Source organism: Trematomus bernacchii, unplaced genomic scaffold (genome assembly GCF_902827165.1).
Source record: "Trematomus bernacchii unplaced genomic scaffold, fTreBer1.1, whole genome shotgun sequence".
In the NCBI taxonomy this organism is placed as follows: Eukaryota; Metazoa; Chordata; class Actinopteri; order Perciformes; family Nototheniidae; genus Trematomus; species Trematomus bernacchii.
The window spans coordinates 2,763,780-2,784,230 of NW_022987531.1; the positions used below are offsets into that span (position 1 = coordinate 2,763,780).

At 42.6% G+C, this 20,451-nt stretch overlaps 1 protein-coding gene across 1 annotated transcript in view; it reads left to right on the forward strand.

Annotated features, from left to right (window-relative positions):
- Window positions 1–20,451, forward strand: part of LOC117475406 (adhesion G protein-coupled receptor A3) — a 306,450-nt gene that overhangs the window by 219,059 nt on the left and 66,940 nt on the right.

A 20,451-nucleotide genomic window follows, 5' to 3' on the forward strand; every position in this document is an offset into this window, starting at 1 on the left:
GGGACCTCTTAAGGTTATTGTTGCTCCTCAGCAGAGGGGAAGGATTTGTCAAATGCGCTACTGGGATTTATTGGCTTTGGAGTAAGCGCTACGCTAAATTCCCTCCCTGTATCCTGGAAATGAGAAGTTGCGTGTGTTGTAGCCTATAGTCTGCCACCTTTTTCCAAAAAGCAGCACAGCGATAGAAGCGAAGCTCGAGAGAAGGAGCGCCTTGTCAGGAGCTATTCGCCTCCGAGCGCAAGTGGTGTGCTAATTGGTTGCAACCATCGCACAGCAACAAAAAAAAAAAATGTTGGAATGTAAAGCGTAGCATCGTTTCTTCTGTGGGCTCGACGCCGCCGAGATGCCTTCTCCTCCTGACGACGTCCCCCTGTTCAAATTGATTTCATGAGGATAATACCAAAAGCGCAATGGCATTGCATCGCCCAGTCGCTCCATAGAGAGAGCCGCTGCGCCTGGTGGTGGTCCGCTTTTTTTTTGGATGAAAAGCAATCCTCCGGATGTTTACCGAAGAGTGGGATTCGTTAGACTGGGAGGTCAGTTTCTCGGCAGAGCATGAAAAGTGTTTGGCTTGAGATGTCGTTTTTGCTTTCCGAATTTTTTTTTTTATATACCTGCATATTTCATGAAGCCGCTGTTCAATTCCGTTGTTGTGTTCGGGCTGCCTCGGGAGGGGAGGAAGAAAAAAAAAAGCCGCATAGGAATGGAGAAAGAGTGGGGTATACGGAGGGGGAAGAACTCATAGGGTGCTGGGTGAGTGTGATGTCTGTGTGGAATACTAAGCTGCTGTCAGATGGAGAGCAGATGTCAGCTTGTCATTGTGCATGTATTTTGTTATCATACGCGGGCTTTGGGGAGGCGCGCCGTCAATGGGCACCTGACTGTCGGAATAAAGCGAAATGTTTCAAATATTCCTGGCAGCACATGAATTATTTGAACTCCAACACACGTCCGCCTAGTTGTGGTAGCTATGGAGAGCCTTCACAGGGGAAGGGGTGTCCACATAGTGTGTTTTTTGGGAGAGTTCGCGCCAAAGGGATTGCGCGAATGCAGTCACCACACCCGCCTGGTCTCTGCAGTGCCCAGAAAAGGACCCTTATTTACGGACGCGTGACATCATTCTCCTGTTGTCCTAATCTAAAATACAGTCTATTGTAACAATGACCCGTGTAGCCTTTTACTTAGGGTACTGCAAGTACTAGACCTGTTGCATGATCTTTTCATGTCAAAGAGAAGAATGTGGCTGCAAGTTCAGTAAAGGAGCTTCTTTTCAGAATTGAAGGAGGCTTTTTAGTGAATTTGTTACATGAGTTGCAATTGGCTGCTTTGGTGTTCTGAGGGGAAATCAGAGTTACAAAGTACAAAAGTTCCTGTGGCAATGCTACAAAAAGGTGTGTTTGCATTACTGGAGTTAGCTTTGTTTGATCAGTGTCTCTAATATAGCTGAATCACCTTCCTCTGCCTCCATGTGATGCGGCTGGGTTCCTCCTCAGATCAGCTGTCTGTGGGGTACAGTGTGCGGATCCATCTCATGGTGCATCTGTGATGTTGAGCAAACTGACAGAGGGTTAGCCTCAAAGCGTGACAGCTTTGAAAGATGAATAATGCAACAAAATCATTTCAAAGAGCTGGGTTGGGAAGGGGGGGACAATGTCTTTCAATATGAAATATCCAATTCCTGTTGATCCGGACCCTTTCACATGCACTTCTGACGGGGCTGTGTTAAGTCCACAAATAGCATGAAAACCCAGCACGGTTGTCTCCTCGGGGACTGAGGTTTCTGGGATATAAAAGTACTTTAATGAGAGTCTTTAGAGCAGAATTACATGGCAGAGAACCCCCCACCCTGGCTTTGTGATCAGAATGCCAAACGACAGACTTTGGATGAGATCTATGTGGAAAAACTGGACAGAAAGGCTTTTGTTTGGTCCGTGATGTGGATTGAGAAGTGTGACACTATAATAACATTTTTATTTTCTCACAGTAAAGAGAACTACTGACCTGTTACACTGAAGACAGTGATGCAGATTATCCTAGATGTGGGTCAGGTATTGAAAGACAGCATGCATATTAGTTTTTTCTTGCACTGAGCTGAACTTGTTCCGGATTTCAGCACCAGGGACAGCTCCCATGCATTTTCGTGTCTCCTTCACTGTCCCCCCCCCCCCCTCCTCTGCCTGAAGGAAGGGAGGGCTGACTCACTGGTTTACAGCAATGCAGCCTCGTCATCTGTCTTCATCACATTGACATGTCTCACCCCCCCTGTTTAACTCCACCTGTTATCAACCAGGCTAATTCCATGTATTTATTATTTGAGGTGATACTGCATTTGATTGCTGCATCACTCCGACTGTTTAATATGCAGGAGCAGACCTTTACAACAGAGGGGGGAGGAAGGGTTCTTTTGCCAGTATCCAATCACAACAAAGGCCCTAAGGCCACGGTCCAATAAGGAAAGAGCTGTTCACAGATGTATTCCCTGTACAGTATTTAATGAATATGTAAAGTGAGGTGAGGTAACTAGAGTCTCCTCTGCATCGCTGTTACAGTAGAACAGGTGTTGGCTAAACTCTCCTACAGTGGGGATGTTTCTGGGGACTAAACATCTGTATTTGTGAGTGGATAGTTATGGTAATTTTTGCAATAGATTGCAGGAATTACGATGAAGAAGACAGATAAAGAGGTTGTCAAGATAGTCTAGTGGTGGAAGAAGTGTTACCATTATTCACTTAAAGGGGCCCTATTTTTCTTTTAGGGTGTTTTCCCTTTCCTGTAGTGTGGTATAGGTTTGTGTGCATGTTAATGGTCTTCAAAGGCCTTCAAAATCCCTGTGTTCCCTCCAGAGGGAGTTTCTCTCCCACACACTCCCCCCTGCCTTGAACGCCTCCATTGGTCTCTTTTGTTTACTGCCTGAACGTAGTGACATCACGATGTAACACTCGCCCTTCTATTGGCTTGCGCTCCAACACATTGTGCGTGATAGGCTAAGGGGCGGGACATCTCTAAGCGGTTGACCAATCACATCAGAGTCGGCTTTATTTCACACTGGACAGGAAAGGGAAAACCCCCAAAAGCATAACAAGGCCTCTTTAATGTCCAACCATGTGTTTTGATTTGGTCATGCTATGGCTTTGCCAGCTGTAATAATCATATTGTGTGCGTCCTCTAATACGACTATTGATGATGCAGGACCTGAATCAATATGGCCCTAAACGTATTTGTTTCCCTTTTAAGGCAAGGCAAGTTTATTTATATAGTACCCATCAACACAAGGCAACTCAAAGTGCTTTACAAAAATGAAAGACGTTAAGAGCATTAAGAAATAGTGCAGCGGAAACATATTATAAAAACAGTAATTGAAAAGCAAAGATAATAAAATAAACATAAAAAATACACGAATAAAAGTGACACTGCAGTGTAAGATATGAATAGTTCCATTCAAAGCAGCGGCAAAAAGAAAAGTCTTCAGCCTGGATTTAAAAGTAGCCAGAGTTGCAGCGGACCTGCAGGTTTCTGGGAGTTTGTTCCAGATGTCTGGAGCATAATAACTGAACACTGCTTCACCATGTTTAGTTCTGACTCTGGGGACAGAGAGCAGACCAGTCCCTGAAGACCTGAGAGATCTGGATGGTTCATAATTTAGCAAAGAGAATATTTTTTGGACCGTAACCAAATCGGCTTCCGATGCACTTTTAAATGGGGGTCTACCAATCCAAGTGTCCATGTTCTGCAGTCAACATGTTTAGCCTTGGGCCAGACACTTAACCCTGTAGGCATGTCTACTGTATTACAGTGTATGTCAGTCACTTTGGAGAACAACGGCAGCCATATAACATGTCATGTAATACACAGAATTGGGGGGTTACTCTAAACATGTATTCTGTTCAATTACTAGTCATAACCTAATCTAAATAAATACATATAAGTAATGTGATTAATTTCAGTAACTTTTGATTACCTCAATATCAAATGAAATATAAATAAAAACAAGAGAAAATAAATAGCAATAATAGTTTTTTAAGCGTATTATGTAACAACAGAACAATGCGACCTTAGAAAAGAAGAAACCAAGGTATTGAGGATCAAAATGGTGTCTGCCTTAAATGATGGGCTAGGCCTACAGAGTAGTTTAGTTTACAAATGCCTTTTTAGTTGAATACATTAATTAAAAGAAAAATCATGAAGAATGAAAGAAGTCCAAATGAAAACCATAAAGAAAATTCCAGCAGTACGTCTACCTATAACATATTGATCTATATTTTGAAACAAAATATAACATTATAATTCTGCTAGGATTACACCTTTTTTTATGTCACTGTAAGGGAAAACAGTTTTTTTGTGTCCTGTTTGTGAAATTCATTACTCCCGAAGCCTGGGAATATAGCATTTTAGTAATATAACAGTTTAAATATATAAAGTTGTTCCCAGACAGAACACACTCCACTTGTCTGTTCTGCTGCTGCCCTCCATCTTGAACAAAACCAACCAAGACAGGATCCCATCTAGATGCATTAGTTTTCATTGGCTGAGCCTTCCATCAGCTGGATGGCATTACTGCTGACTGCTGGAGCTGACCACAAGGTCTCATACAGAGGGACAGACTGTGAGAATCCATCCGTTCATTCTCAGCAGAGCTAATCCCTATGACCGAGGGGAACAAAGAAACAACCAGGCTTCACTTTACAAACAATACATCAGCTCTTTTTCAGACACTGGATGCATTGCCAATACAATCACTATTATTGTCACTCAAAAGGTGGAGGAAAGTTAGAGTGAATACATGTCAGCAGGGTAGAGGAGATACAAGTCTTTCAGTGGAGAGGAATTCATTGTGATTGCAAAACATCCTTTAAGAGAGTTGTTTACTCAAATCCAATCCCCATTTGGTGCCTTTCTTGTTGAGCAATTATGGCTAATACACAAATACTGTAAGTTGTGCGGGCAGGATGCTCGTTGCTAATGAAAAATACCCTCCTGGCAGCTTTCAGATCTTCTGCAGCTCACACACACTGTTTTCTGCTTTATCCCCCCATGCCCTGGACTATTGTATTTCGGAGACATGTTTTAATACGATGATGAAGGGATTTACAGTGAGAATGACGATGACCTGTTTAGATATGCAAGCGCCTCTCACGGCACTGTGTTGACATTTCCTGTTGATGTGTGCTGTGGTGAGAGGGAAGGAGGGGCGGGGCGACGACAGACTGTGATACAGACAGGGGGGGCGAGGCCTTGTGGTTGGTGATTATTAAACAAGTATAGGGCAACGTATAATATTCACCTGTTAGCAACTGCAGGTTAACAAATGTTGCTACAAACAGCAGCAATTTGAAACTGTGATGACAAGAGGACGTCACGCCTCCTGGTGGGCTGATTTTGATTAATTTTGGGTGGATTTGGAAGATTTAGGGGACTCTGGATCATTTGGATTGGACAGATTGCGTATTTATTTGAAAGATAATTGTCAACATTAGAGATAATAATTGTCATCTAGTGCTCTCTATATCCAATGGTTGCAAGAGTAGTCAAATCATTCCACCGAGAGTACACATATCGCCACTTTCTAGTTAAAACTGCCATTTTTGATACTGAAACTGTCAGAAATGGATTCAGCTTCCTTAACGACCTCAAAAGCCACTCCAAAATGTTCCAAAATGAGAAAGCTTCAGAGGTGCTGGTAGGTTGTGTTACCTTTTGGCAGCTGAGCTAACTGTTTATGCTTAGCTAAGCTACAGTCTCTGTCTTCTGGCTTTAGCTTACTATTTCCCCAAATAGACATGCAAATAGTATAACAAAATGTATTTACCTCATAGCAAAGGACCAACATGTTATTGTTCTACTAGGGAATATCCCATAATTTAAAGATAATTATTTTAATTAGATTTTTGTCCAAGACGCTGGTAAAATCAAACAGATGAGTGATGGGTAATGCAGTGTTTGTGTTGGTGTGAAGCTTGGTCATAATTACGCAGCTTAAGCTAATTCTCAGAGTAAACGCTAATTATTTTCAGCCCACTTAGCATCGGCTACCTTTCACCCTTTACCTGGCTTGCACTTGTTCCAAACATGGCATCTGACAGAAGAGCACTAATCCTCCCCCTCCTCACCCCCCCCCACCCCACCCACCCCCCCCCGCTGCCGCTGACTTACCCGGTTACACAGAGGCTTACTTCTGTGCTCTGCCGTGTGAACCAGCGGCGCATGAGTCAAGGTTTGGCTAAGGTTAATATTTAATACGTGCACTCGTGTTCCACTTGTGAGCATTTACTTATATTTGATGTCGGGCGTGATGATGTTAGCGCGTGGGGATTGCTTTGTGTGTGAGCTCTCTGAAACCACATCCCCACTGCAGACTGATGCCGCTGTTCCCGTTTAACCTCAGTGTTTGCTGACTGCGGGCTGGTGTGAAAGTGGAAAGGTCTGGCTCATCCACCAGTCAACCCCGCCCCCCCCCCCCCAACATTGCCGTTGGCCAATAACCCGACATGTGATGCAGATTGTTTTCTCCCTGACTAATGAGTTCAGAGCTCGCAGACCACCATTTATCTCCGACATCAACAGTTTTTCCCCTGCTTTAGAGTGAGAGCCAATACTTACTATTGGCTCTTCTCCCTATTGGACACTTTATTTTGAACGCATCCCTCTTTTAGACCAGGAACAAATTGCATTGCTTTAACCCATTGTTATTGAAATTATGTATGCTCCTCAGCTAGGTGTGTGACAGATTATAATAGTGTTGCTGCCAGCAGAAGGGATTGCTGCACTTTGTGTGTGTGTGTGTGTGTGTGTGTGTGTGTGTGTGTGTGTGTGTGTGTGTGTGTGTGTGTGTGTGTGTGTGTGTGTGTGTTAATTCGATGGTCTCATGGTTTTGATGTATACAGTCACTGATTAATTGGCAGCCAATACTGTGCTTTACAGAGAGGCACACTGCTTGAAATGTAAATCTGTCCTCGCTGACAACAGTCTTTATGAAAGATAATGTAGTAGCATTTTGATTTTATCCCCAACTTGATGATTTTGGCACATATTTTCTCAGCTTGGATAGTATAAATTAGTTTTTATGGCCATTCTGCATACATCTACTGCTCCCTCTTTGATGAGTCAGAGATGATTCAAATCAAACAGGTCCTGCTTGTCCAACTGTCCCATGTGACAGAAGCCATCTGACTCACATGATGCATGTCAGCTGCCGGTACACAGTCTCCAACAAACAGTGCTAAAAGAGCAATGAATATGGCATCTGATCTGAAACCAGACTTAGCAGGGTTACTTTCAAAATGAATTATGTTACAATAACAAACTAGAGAATGCAATTCCTGAAGAAATTGCTAGTGGGAATGCTTTATGCTGAAAAGCTGACGCTAAACTGCTATGCTGAAATGTAATGTGTAAGAAGAAAGTGAAGAATTGAAATTGAAATGATACATGAACACTGGGGGCTTGAATGTGTGATGAGTGAAGAAAAGAAAGTAAAAAGGCTTGGAAAAGCAGCAGAATATTTGAACTGCAAACTTTTGAACTAACTTTTTTATTTATTTTTTATTTAGCCTTTATTTATACAGGTGTAAAATCTCATTGAGACACAAGGTCTCATTTGCAAGAGAGACCTGTCAGTGGTAACACTACCACACAAAGTTACAGACAGACAGGACACTAAACACAGAGGCAACAATAAAATACAACATCGTAAAAAAAGTAGTCATTGAAATCCATAGAAAGTATTCAGATATAGCAGGTGCAAACACCCACAGATGATTTCTCCAGCTTTTTTTAAATTAGTTTAAAATCCGTGATGGGTATCAAACTGGTCAGCTTAAGTTCCTGCTGAAGTGTGTTCCAGGTCGAGGGGGCAGAGTATGATATGGCTTTTTTCCCAAGCACCGTGCGTACTGAGGGGACGGACAGAGTGATGTCATTTTGAGATCGTAGGCTGTAGCTGTACTGTTTGTGTGATATGTAAGTGGATATGTAGAGGGGCAGCAGTCCAAGCATAGCGGTATAGATGAGTTTGTACCAGTGCAGTGATCTGCGCATTGATAATGATGTCCAGTTGACTAAAGAGTACAGCGTGCAATGGTGTGTGAGGGGTTTACAGTTGGTTATGAACCTCAGAGCCCCATGGTAGACAGCGTCCAGCAGATGAAGGGAGTGAGCTGAGGCGTTCATGTACACAACATCCCCGTAGTCCAAGAGCGGCAAAAATGTGGCAGCTACAAGCCGTTTCCTCGCACTTCTGGAGAAGCAGGCCTTATTTCTAAAAAAGAATCCCAGTTTTAATTTCAATTTCCTTAAGAGATTGTCAATATGTGGTTTGAAGCAGAGATTGTCATCTATAGTAATGCCTAAGTATCTGTAGGTGTTAACAGCTTCAATGGGGTTATGCTGTGCAGACATGATGCAGAGAAGAACAGTTGGTAACCTTTTCTTATTGGAAAACAACATGACTTTTGTCTTATCTGAATTTAACACCAACCTAAGGTGGAACAGATGTGACTGAAAAGTGTCAAAAGCAGACTGCAGACGTTCAAATGCAAGGGCAACAGTGCTAGCACAACAGTACACAACAGTATCATCTGCATATAGATGTACAGAGGCATCAATACTTTGACCCACATCATTTATATAAATAGTAAAAAGGGTCGGTCCCAAGACCGAACCTTGAGGAACACCTCTGGGCACATTAAGAAAGCTTGAGGAGAGACCGCTGAATTTTACACATTGCTTGCGATTCGAAAGATAGTTTGCAAACCAACCAACAGCTTGGTCAGACAGGCCTATATAAGATAACTTCTGGCATAGAATGCCATGGTCCACAGTATCAAATGCCTTGGATAAGTCTATAAAAAGGGCAGCACAGTAGCTCTTTGCGTCCAAGCTTTCAACAATGTCATTCACTACTTTCAAAGCAGCCGTTACTGTACTGTGCTGCTTCCTAAAGCCTGACTGGTGAGGAGTTAGAATGTTGTTCAAGCTTAAATATTCTTTGATTTGATCATTCACCAGCCTTTCAAGTACTTTAGCTAAAATAGAGAGCTTGGAAATTGGTCTGTAATTATTCATCACCATGGGATCACCACCTTTCAATAAGGGGAGAACATTTGCAATTTTCCAAACATCTGGAATGACATTGTTTGTTATAGAAAGATTAAAAACATGACATAGTGGTTTGGCTATAATATCTACAGCTAGCCGTAAGCTGTAACTTGATGACGAATGATCTGTCGCCATGCCAACGGCATTTGATGACATCCCATAATACGCTTAGATGCGTTGATGGCTGCATCGTTACCAAACCTGTGAAGTTTTGGGCCGTTTGGAGCATTTTATCTGAAGTTATGAGGAAACCGTGTTTCATGGTGAACATTGTGTTGCCATGGCTACGGCAATTGAAGAAATCTCAAAACTGTCCCGTAGATGTCTTCACGGCTGGACCGTTAACCATTATCTGAAGTCTGGTGCTGTTTTGACCCTTTTCATAGGCGTTACGACAACATCGTGTTTTATGGCGAGGGATGCGTTTCCATGGAAACGGCATATGGTGAGATGTCAGATTTGACGTAGAGCTGTTGAGGCATGGAGAGCTGATATACAGGTGAAGATTGTGGGACGACCGGACCGTGTCCATTGGAGCTACAGCGACATCGTGTTTTATGGCGAGGGATGCGTTTCCATGGCAACAGCCTATGGTGGGATCTCAGATTTGGCGTAAAGCTGTTGAGGGCAGGACCATTAACCATTATCTGAAGTCTGCTGCTGTTTTATGGCGAGGGATGCGTTGCCATAGTAACACCACATTACGTAACATCAGATTTGATGTAGAGCTGTGTTAACCATTATCTGAAATCTGCTGCTCTGAGCATGTCAGTTGGAGAAATGACATAATTGTGTTCCATGACACAGGTGTTTATATTTGAGCTAACGACGTGTCCAGAGATCAAAGGTTTCCATGGTGATGTGCAGTAATCAATGAGAGGAGAGCATTTTCATTATTCTAAATGAGAGATAAACCTCTTACATGTGAACGTTTTGTTGAAGAACCGTAACAGATATCGGTGAAATTTCAAAGCTTGAAGCATGTCAAGGAACTTGAGCATCTGAAGTGTACTTTTTGTGTACTTTCGGGTTAATAATGTGGCCTTTTTGGCAGATTAACTAAAGGTGTGCGGCTGCTGTGGTGGGGAAAGGTGAGGCTGAACTTACAATGGGGTTTAATGGAGACATGTTGAAAGTTTTTGTCACTTCATGCCCTCAAGAGGCATTTTGTTTAATTATTTTGCTTAATCTTTTTTAATTTCTCAAGCTACGAGATGTTTTCATACGTTTGTCATGAAAAATTATGTCTCAGGAATGTAGGGTTTGGGAATTATGGCAGGTTTAAAAGAAAATATGAAGGCAAAATTAAATCTGTCCTCCACTCTAGCTGTGACATCACGCACTCTAAAATCTGAAGAAGGCCTCTTTACCAAGGTCTGAACAATGTTTAATATCTCTAAAAGTACGAATCAGATTTAAAAGTTGTGTTACACAAATAATGTCAGAAAGATGTGTAACATTTTAAAGTTGGAATGAAGTTTCTGAGTGAAAGTATGAAGGAACAGTTAGCAGTTGAAGTCGCATGAAGATTTTTCAAGTCTGAAGAGTTTCTCCATTGACTTCCATGTTAAAAATGTGATGTATTATGGGATGTATCTCTGGAATTATGAAAGTTATGAATAATAAAAGTAATAGCCATCGATTCCCGACCGAGCTGAACGTTTTGATGTTTAAACAGAGTTTCTGCGATGTGGAATGTGGGAGGAGAAGAGGCGCAAAATAACCCGGCGGAATAATAAAGAATTTTGTGCGTCGAAGAACAGATAGTTGGAATGCTGTATCAGCATTCCCACTAAATTACCATTAAATAAATGTAATCAGTAAACTCATTTTGTGGCCTGATTACTTTCCATTGCTTTTGGATTACTTCAATATCAAATGCAATGCAGATAAACTTAAACAAGAGAACATCATTATCAATAGTTAAAGAGGCCCTATTCTGCTTTTTGGGTTTTCCCTTTCATGTAGTGTGTTCTATAGGTTTTTGTGCATGTCAATGGTCTGCAAAGCTAAAATGTCAAAGTTCCCTCCAGATGGAGTCCCCCCCCCCCTCTCACATGTAACAGTCCCACTTCTATTGGCTAGCGCAGTGGTTCTCAAACCTTTTTCAATAATGTACCCCCTTTGAAATAAAAATTCAGCCAAGTACCCCCTGATCAGCGCAAAAACAATTTGTTAAAAGCCTATATAAAGAGGTACAGTACAGCCTTGCACCATCAGTGTCTGATTTATTAAAACAACAACATGAGAAACACTTAAATGCTACATTTCAAATGTTTACAATCCATCACTAAATTCATGGCAAACCAATTTTAACATCATGCAATAACACTAAGACGACATTAGTTGCATTGAACTGATCTTTTTAATAAGTTGTACTTACAATTTAGTGAGAAACATGGGCTTGTGCTTCACTGAGGATCTTTGTCATTCTGACAGGGAGGCAAACTGCAGTTATTACACTTCGCGTTTTGAAATATGTGTAACTCTGTTAATATAAAACCCACACTGCTCAAACTTTGTTACTTTTCCTAAAATTGGTATATTTATTTATTAATTTTGGGGCGTGGGGAATGAAGAGAAACAAACATATGAGCATATGCATAATGCTGCGCTATACTTTGCGGCCACACCCTGTTGCCAAGCAACGCTTATTGTTTAGGTGTCCTTTGATAAGCAGGCAGTCATATAATTAACTAGAACTAGCTAGATCTGATGGATACAAACATAAACGTGAGTGAAGTCTAATCGGATGGGAGAGAGAGATCAGCTGCTGCTGACGGAGACACACGCAGCTCTACATGATCACCTGCAGCGGTGAGCGGAGCAAAACACACACTAAGAGTTAGAACATCACAATTAGCTATTTGATCTACTCTGGAACTAGCTAAACTAGTTATAAATATGTTTATTTTTTACTGTCGGGTCACTTATTACAGGTTCAGCGAGCTGCCTGAGCCTGATACTGACGGGCTGTCAGGAGAGGGAGAGGAAAAGAGAGCACCCCGTTTTTTTTTCCCATTTTATTATCCAGAATTACTGTAAACTTTTGAATAAAGTAGTTAATCTACTATTAGTAGTTTGTTTAAATGTATTACTTATTTAGTTTTTTTCATTAACATAAAATAAATCTCACGTACCCCCTGCAGTACTCCAACGTACCCCTAGGGATCCGCGTACCCCCATTTGAGAACCACTGGGCTAGCGCTCTAACATAGAGCATCATAGAATAAGGGGCGGGACATCTCGAAGCGGTTAACCAATCACAACAGAGCCGGCCAGCTAACCAATCAGAGCAGACTGGGCTCTGGTTTCAGACAGAGGGTGAAAAGAGGTGCTGCAGCACAGACAATATGAGAACAATAAAGAGCTTTTAGAACATTAAAGCATGGATACATGTCACAGTAGAGGCAATAAATACTGATATGAACCTGAAAATGAACATATGTCCTCTTTAAAATGTATTGTTAGATTGTAAGCCTGTATGTAACTTTAAGGTAATACAGTTATTTATTTTTATTCTGATCAAGTAATCCCATTACATGTAATCTGTTACTCCCCAACAACTGTCTAGGTTCAAATGTCTCCCCCCTCAAATCCAACCCTCACCAGCCGCTCCCTAGCGGACAGTGCGACCCTCTCTGAACACCAGAAGCAGCTTGGTAGAAATGAGGGCAGGCCGTGTAAACAGCCTCCCTGTGTCTCCCCCTTCCCCCCCGCTCTGCCTCTGTTTGAGTTCCTGTCACTGGCTTCCGATTGGCCCGCTGTATTTGTGCAATGCATTTAACGGCACCGACAGCACCTCATTTGCACAATGCTATGGCAGTCTAGACAAACTCATTAAGAGCCTATATTTTAGTGTTTACCTCCATTGGGGCAGTGTAGAGAGAGATCAAGCCCTGTGGCATGCTGGCTGGCTGTCTGCATGTCAACCTCTGTTATCAGACAAGAAGGCAGCTCCCAGAATGCCCCTCTCCGGCCCTCCATTACACTGCTGCCGCTGCTTCTGCCAGGCCCTGATTAGCAGAAGTATTTCACCACTAAACCCTAACCCGCAAAACCAAAAAAGGGCGAAGCTTAAAGGCGACAGTCATTTTTATAATAGACTTGCTTTATTATGCACCATGGCCTTTTCTGCCACAGTTAATCATGATCACCATGACCTTTGACAATTAACCTCATGACCATATCACTTTATGAAAGTGCATTGTTCTCCTCATACGAGAGCCCTGCAGCCACTTCTTTTTTTGTTATATGTACTGTAAGGGCATACAAGCCCTCCTGACTGGGGAAAGATAAAAGAGACGTGTGTTATTCGAACGGAAAGCGATAACATGACAGGCAGAGGGATATATCTTTAGGCAAGGTTTATTAAGAGCCCTTCACATTTATACTCACAGGTCACACAGTTTGGATTATCTCAGGCTCTGATATGGATACATGTATGTTTATTATCCCCGCAGAAAAGGGTTCTCTTGGCTACATCGGGCATGCCATTGCTTAGAGCCAACATTACAAATTGGTCACAATTTCCCATTCTTTCTCATCTTAAACTGTGTGTTTTGATGGCACAATAGTAAAAACCATGAATTTTAACAAGTAGGCAGCAGCCTTAAATTCCCGAAAATCGGCACTGGAGTCCGAGTCCAGGACTCGAGTACTCCATCTCTGGAATGTAGTGCCTCTACTGGGACATGTCTCCATGTTTTAATGTTCAAAAAGCTCTTTATTCTTCTCATACTGCCTGTGCTGCAGCACCTCTTTTCACCCTCTGTCTGAAACCAGAGCCCAGTCTGCTCTGATTGGTTAACTGGCCGGCTCTCTTGTGATTGGTCAACCAATTAGACATTTCCAACCCCTAAGCCTATCACATACAATGTGTTGGAGCGCTGGCCAATAGAAGCGCGAGTGTTACATAGTGATGTCACTTTGTTACAAAAGTAAACAAATAATTCCAATGGAGTCGTTTCAGGCAGGGGGGGGGAGTGTGTGGGAGAGGAACTCCCTCTGGAGGGAGCTTTGGGATGTTAGCCTTTGCAGACCATTGACATGCACTAAACCTATAGAACACACTAAGTTGAGGAATCAAATTGACTGTGGTTTTGATCTTTTTATGGGATTTGTTTGTGATGGCTCATCCAATCTTTGAAGGAGGATTACAACTTTCTTAGATCGATCTTTATTTACTATATGATTGATCATATGTAAATAGTGCTTCTGCGTTCAGGACTGTAAATGGGCCATGACAATGTTTAAGACTCATATCAACTCTGCACAGTGTGCCCCGTTCACACATATAGCACACAACAGGCACTTCTTTTGTCAGAAGTGTTCTCACTTACTGGAAATACTCCATTTGGTGAGACCAAGGCGTGGTGCCTGGGCAGAGTGCAGAAGGCAGGACATGACACAGATATCAGATACACAGATCGTCCTTTTTGTCTTTAGCTATTTCTTGAATTTTTCCAGACAATTTAGTGATTGCTCCTTAAAGGCAGATAGTTAGGCATTTGTATGGGTGTCTTCGTATAGATTGCCCTTCTTTTTCACCCACCCTTGTTTGGCTTGTTTTAATCTTGGATACAGCACACCAACTTAGTCATCAGGAGTTCTCTATTTACACATGGGTTCAATGGTCAGACTTTACACTATAAACTGACCCTAAAGAGTCTGCCTGGTTCAACCGTCTAGAGTTGTCTGGAAAACTTCAGAGCAGTACATGTGTGCAGAGGTAGAGGTTTTAAAAGGACAGTAAAGTAGAGAAACTGTCTGAGGCGTCAAAAGTTGGATTTGTTTGCATAGCCCAAAATCACATTATTCCTCAAATAACCTAAAGAAAAGAAAGGCAGAAACCTCAGGAGAGTCTATTTCAAGATATGTTCCTCCCGTTGGACAGCTGGGTGTTCAACAGCCGCTGGAGGTGGAAAAGGATGTAGAAGATATGGAACAATAATATTAAAGGGGCCCTATTGTGCTTTTAGGGGTTGTCTCTTTCCTGTATTGTGTTATAGGTTAAAATCTCAAAGTTCCCCCCTGCCTGAAATATGTTTACTTGCGTAACATAGTGACATCACTGTGTATTGTGCTTCTTTTGGCTAGTGCTCCAACATAGAGTGTGATAGACTAAAGGGCGGGACATCTCTAATGCCCCTTTCACACCAGCGCGTTTTCAGCTCCGGCTCGGAGCTAGAGCCTGAAAAGTACCAGTTTTTCCTCTTCACATCGCAGCGGCGCCGCCTCTTAGCTCCGGAATCCGGTTCACTTCCAGCTCCAACAAATTGTCGGTCTAGAAGCAAGAGCTTCGGAGCTAGAGGCGGCGTCGCTTACGTCTCTCTTACGTCGAGGCGTGCAGGAAACTAAACCCACCTCCCCTGAACATGGGTCGACTGAAGAGTCTCATCATGCCTGCCTACAAGCAGTAGCGCTGAGCAAAGTGACTAGAAGGCAACCACACACTTATAAAAAAAAACACACTTTATAAAGTCAGGCAACACTAACCAGGCTTCGTGTGATTCTGTTTATTTGTACCTTACTTTGGCCATCCGTTCGCTGTTATTGATCATTGTGGAGAGCAGGCAGACGTTTTGTTTTTTATTATAGCAGCTATCGGATGGAATCAATACATGGGCTGCACAGGTTGTCATGTCCGACTATCACAAGTAGAATCATAATGAAAAATACGCCGGTAAAATGTGCCTGTAGAAAACGGCTTAGCAAGTAGTCAGTTTAGCTTCGGTTGCTATGCTAACATCACCCATGTTATACCAGAGAAACTTTCATAACAGCGTTGTGATGCCAAACAGCGTCAATTCAGACTGACACACATTCACTTCAGGGGAACTGGGGATATGTATCAGCTGCTTGTGTGACAGTCAGACAGTGAATACTTTAGAGCCGTGTGAGCTAACCCGGAGCTAACGGGAGAATAAACTCCCGTTGAAGAGCAGCCAGCACTGCAGCGGTCGGTAAATGCCCCTGAAACACATTAATAAACAATGAACCACGGCACTCTGGAGAAAAGTATAAGGTTGGAGAAGTCGTTATTTAATTTAATCTGGCTTCGTATGATTAAAAGTAACACGATCATCGACCCGACGCAGTCCCCCGTTGTTGTTGTTGTGAGCTCCGTTGGGGAGCAAATCAGCGATGTAAACGGTGACGTCATGACGCAGCAGCGGCAGCACCATCCCGGCTCTAAGTGGTGTGAACAAAGCGGGAGCAGAAAAGGGAAACCGTAGCTGAACCAGAAAAGCTCTAGCTCGGAGCTAGAAAGGGAAAAGCGCTGGTGTGAAAGCCGCATAAGAGGTTGAGCAATCACAACGGAGCCGACCAGCCAGTTTCAGTGTCTAAAACTGGGCTCTGGTTTCAGACAGAGGGTGAAAAGAGGTGCTGCAGCACAGGCAGTGTGAGAAAAATAAAGAGCTTTTTGAGCATTAAAGCATGGAGACATGTCACAGGAGAGACACTACATACTAATATGAACCTGGAAATTAGCATAAAGATAATTGATTGTTGTTACAGAATACTACAATGTCACATAGATGGATGACAGTAAAGGTCCTTTTATACGATATGTCTTCCCCTTTTGGGGTGTTGAGTGGCGTTGTATCCTCAAGTGTGTCCATCTTGGTATGAGCTCATGTGTACTGCTGCCATGTGTTTGACAGTAAGGGAAAGAAATCTGAAAAACATGTCTATTGGAGTGAATAATAACCCATCCATAGACTGGCATTTCTGTGGCTGATTGAGCGATACACTCTGGTATCAAAGGTGAAAACTAACCCAGGCACTGAATCCCCCCCCCCTTTTTGACATTTTGCATTGGCCTTACAAATGGCACTGACGAGATGCAAACATGTAAATTGCCCGTGGAGGAGATGGAGCGTCCACTTACGTCTAAATGGCACAGACAGCACCACTGTCAGATGGTAAAATGGAACCGGGCTGAGATCACGGCGTGCAATCTATAATCAAAAATGGAGGAAAATTGCATTGCGGTTGGGGGGTGGAGGGACGGGGAAAAGGCTTGGGGATCATACAGTGTCTTGCTGGGTGGAAGGAGTAATGATGTACATATCTGTCCTTCTCTGTCTCCATGCCTTTTGTCCGTACAACCATCATCTTTATATCTCCTCTATCAGTGCTTTTCATATTTGTCCCTGCTACGAGTTGTTAGATGCGTAACATATTCTGCCTGCATGTATTCTTTGCACGGTTGACTGCTTTCATTCAACAGCATCCACCCCCTCTATTACGGTGTATAATGCTGGCAGTTAGAGAGCATGGCAGTCCAACACTGGTAACACTTCCCAACAAAGGTATTTATTTTGTTTTTTCACAGAAATGATGATCTGCGAATGCACATTCAGACAGAGCCATTAAATGTGCGACATTCCACAGCTTTTTGTAACTTGTCATGTTATCAGCCAGCACTGAGGGCTATTACAGGGTTGAACAGGACACAGAGGTCGCGATCAAATTGTTAATTTTGCCTAGGAAGGTTCCTAACCAAGTGAAATAACCCAGAAGTACCTCAGTGGCAGCCATGATAAGAGCTGTTTGGATTCTCTAGATGATAGGATAGAAGCTTTGATGCTGTCTTTATCATTTCCTTTAGCTTAGGATACAACGGAACATCCTTTAGGAAAGGAAAGGGGAAAATGCTGACCCACAAAACATTCACCGTGACACAACATTTGGCCGTTCACGATCATGTCCGAGAAAGACGTATCATGAAAACTTGCCTAAGTGCTTTGTTTTAATAAAAGGGGGACATATGAATGTAACATGATCAAATAAAGTAACATTTCATAATGTTTACTGAGCTGTATGGGGTTTTTCTAAAACTTTTAAGGACATTAAAAACACTTTAAAACATGTTTGAATGTCGATAGATGTGGAGGTCTCACAAGTTCTGTGTATATTGCATAATATTTTATTTATTTTTTCATATTTTCATACAATCACACGTATTGGGATTCATGTGGAATAATACGTGTAGGGCGAGGGTGAGCAGCCATAAGCTTTACTTGACTTTTTTATTTCAATTCCAACCTAATGAAGAATATACTGTTGTTGCAATGTTGTCCACGTTCATATAGACCACGCATACAACACGACCATAATAGCGGACGGTGCAAAGTATGTAGATGCTCTTATAGTAGTCCGCTGTATAGGAAATGATTGTTTCCCCACTGCAGACGCACGTTAATAGCATCCGCTGGCGCAACATAATTACAGCGGGTAGTGTAAGTGCAGTTGGATTCTCTTGAAGCGCGGCCGTCTTTTCCTTTTGAATTTGACTGCTACCAGAGAAAGAGTGTGTGGAAATGGTGGATAGCAACAGTGTGTTTGCAAGAGCTGCACACAGGCACACGCACGCTTATTCATCCACTGAGACCTCCATTGCCAGAGAGCATTGCTTCCTGTTAGAGAGGCTGTTTGCATTGATGGTGTAGCATTCTCTTGAAGTGTTTTAAGAGCAGAACCTGTGGAGCGCTGCCCTGTTCTCATCTGGGAGAAAAACGGCATGTTGTGGTACGGAGTATCGACCGGCCAGGGAGCGCGGTGTGGACCGGTGTAATGTATGCTGCCGCTCTGTGTGCAGAACAGCATGCTGGGAGCAGAGCGTGAGCGGTGTGTGAGACAGCCGAGGCGTTTCTTTGAGCGTACGTGCACACATGTGAGCACACACAGAGCACCGGGCTGTTGAGCATCCTGTGGCGTGCAGCGATTGGAAGAGATGAGTCACCCTCTCAGACAGCAGCTACAGACCATCGCTCTCTCTCTCTCCCTGTGATGCACACACACACACACACACACACACGCACGCATACACACACACACACACACACACACACACACACACACACACACACACACACACACATGTTGTTTAACATATAGAGGAGCAGGATGGTGGCTTGAATATAGTGTTTTCTGAAAAATCTGGATTTGGGATTTTCAGATTGGCAAAATAGCTGGATTCATTAAAGACAGAAGCTAATACATCGCCTGTTTTTGCGTTGTATCCCCATTGTGCTTACATGAGCATTTGGTCAGTTATTAACCATATTTTTATGATACACTACTATATATGGGTCAGTTTGAACTATTTATTACAGTATATACTATCATTTACTGGATGTATTAGGGTGTGTTTCCGGCTGGGGGGAGTGTGTGGGAGAGAAATTCCCTCTGGAGGGAATAGGGATTTTAGCCTTTGCAGACCATTTACATGCACACAAACCTATCACACACTACAGGGAAGGGAACCCCCCCCCCCCCAAATAGAGTATTTTTAATGAGAATAAAATTCTTAATTGGATAAAGTAAAGCAAATAACAGTCGCATACTTCAGTCTGTAATGTTAAAAACAGGAACATATAATACTACCCCCCCCCCCCTCTCTACATCATTTTAACACTGACTGTTGTAACCTTGAGGATTTGTTGCAGCACTGTTGCATTAGATTGCGCTAGCTTTAGATCGGTGTACCAGATAAACTGGCAGTTTAGTGTATGTTCTGATAAAAAGCCCAATCCTACATGAAACATGTCAGTGTGTCAGGGAGCTTTTGAGTTGACACACTCAGCAAACACCCGTCACCCTGCTCCACTGTGTTTAAATATATGTGAAAGGAGGCATCAAGCTCAGTAAATCTTCCCTGGATAAATACAAATCTAAGGAAGACAGAGATTAGAATCAAGCCGTGTCTCCTTCTCATATTAAAAAGCGTTCTCCTCCCTGCCTTCACATTTGTTCCTATTGATTCCCTCTGTTGGTAGCAGCGCAGTACATACGTCTCTTTGTTCCAGTTGTGGAGAGCCTACAGTGAATTGTGATATTGTACTCGTGTTTGCAAGGTGGAGCAGTGCACACGACTCCTTTAATTGATAGTCACACTTTGGAATATCTCCACAGAACAGTGATTACAATAAATGTTGTGCAGGAATGTATGTAGCCTAAAGCTCAATGCGACACTTCTTATCTGAGGAATTAATGCTAATGAAACAATGCCCCTTGATGTTTGATGAGATAAATTCAACACGACCTAAATCTGAGCCTCATCTGGAGGGGCTTCGTGTTTCCAGGCAGGCGAGGTTCTTCATCAGCTCTTGATGTTTGCTGGTTTGATTCCACAGGATTTGATTGGTCGTTTCACGGAGGGTTTTGTTTGCCTGAGGTTGGAAGTAGTGAAGTACACATTCTTCTTTACTGTACTTACTATCTGTTATCAGTACCTTACTCCACTATTTTTCCAATACAATCTTTTTATATATTTTACTCCTTACATTTAAGATAAAATAAAATGTACTTTATTGATCCCATTTTGTTACAGCAGCATGTTAAAACAAG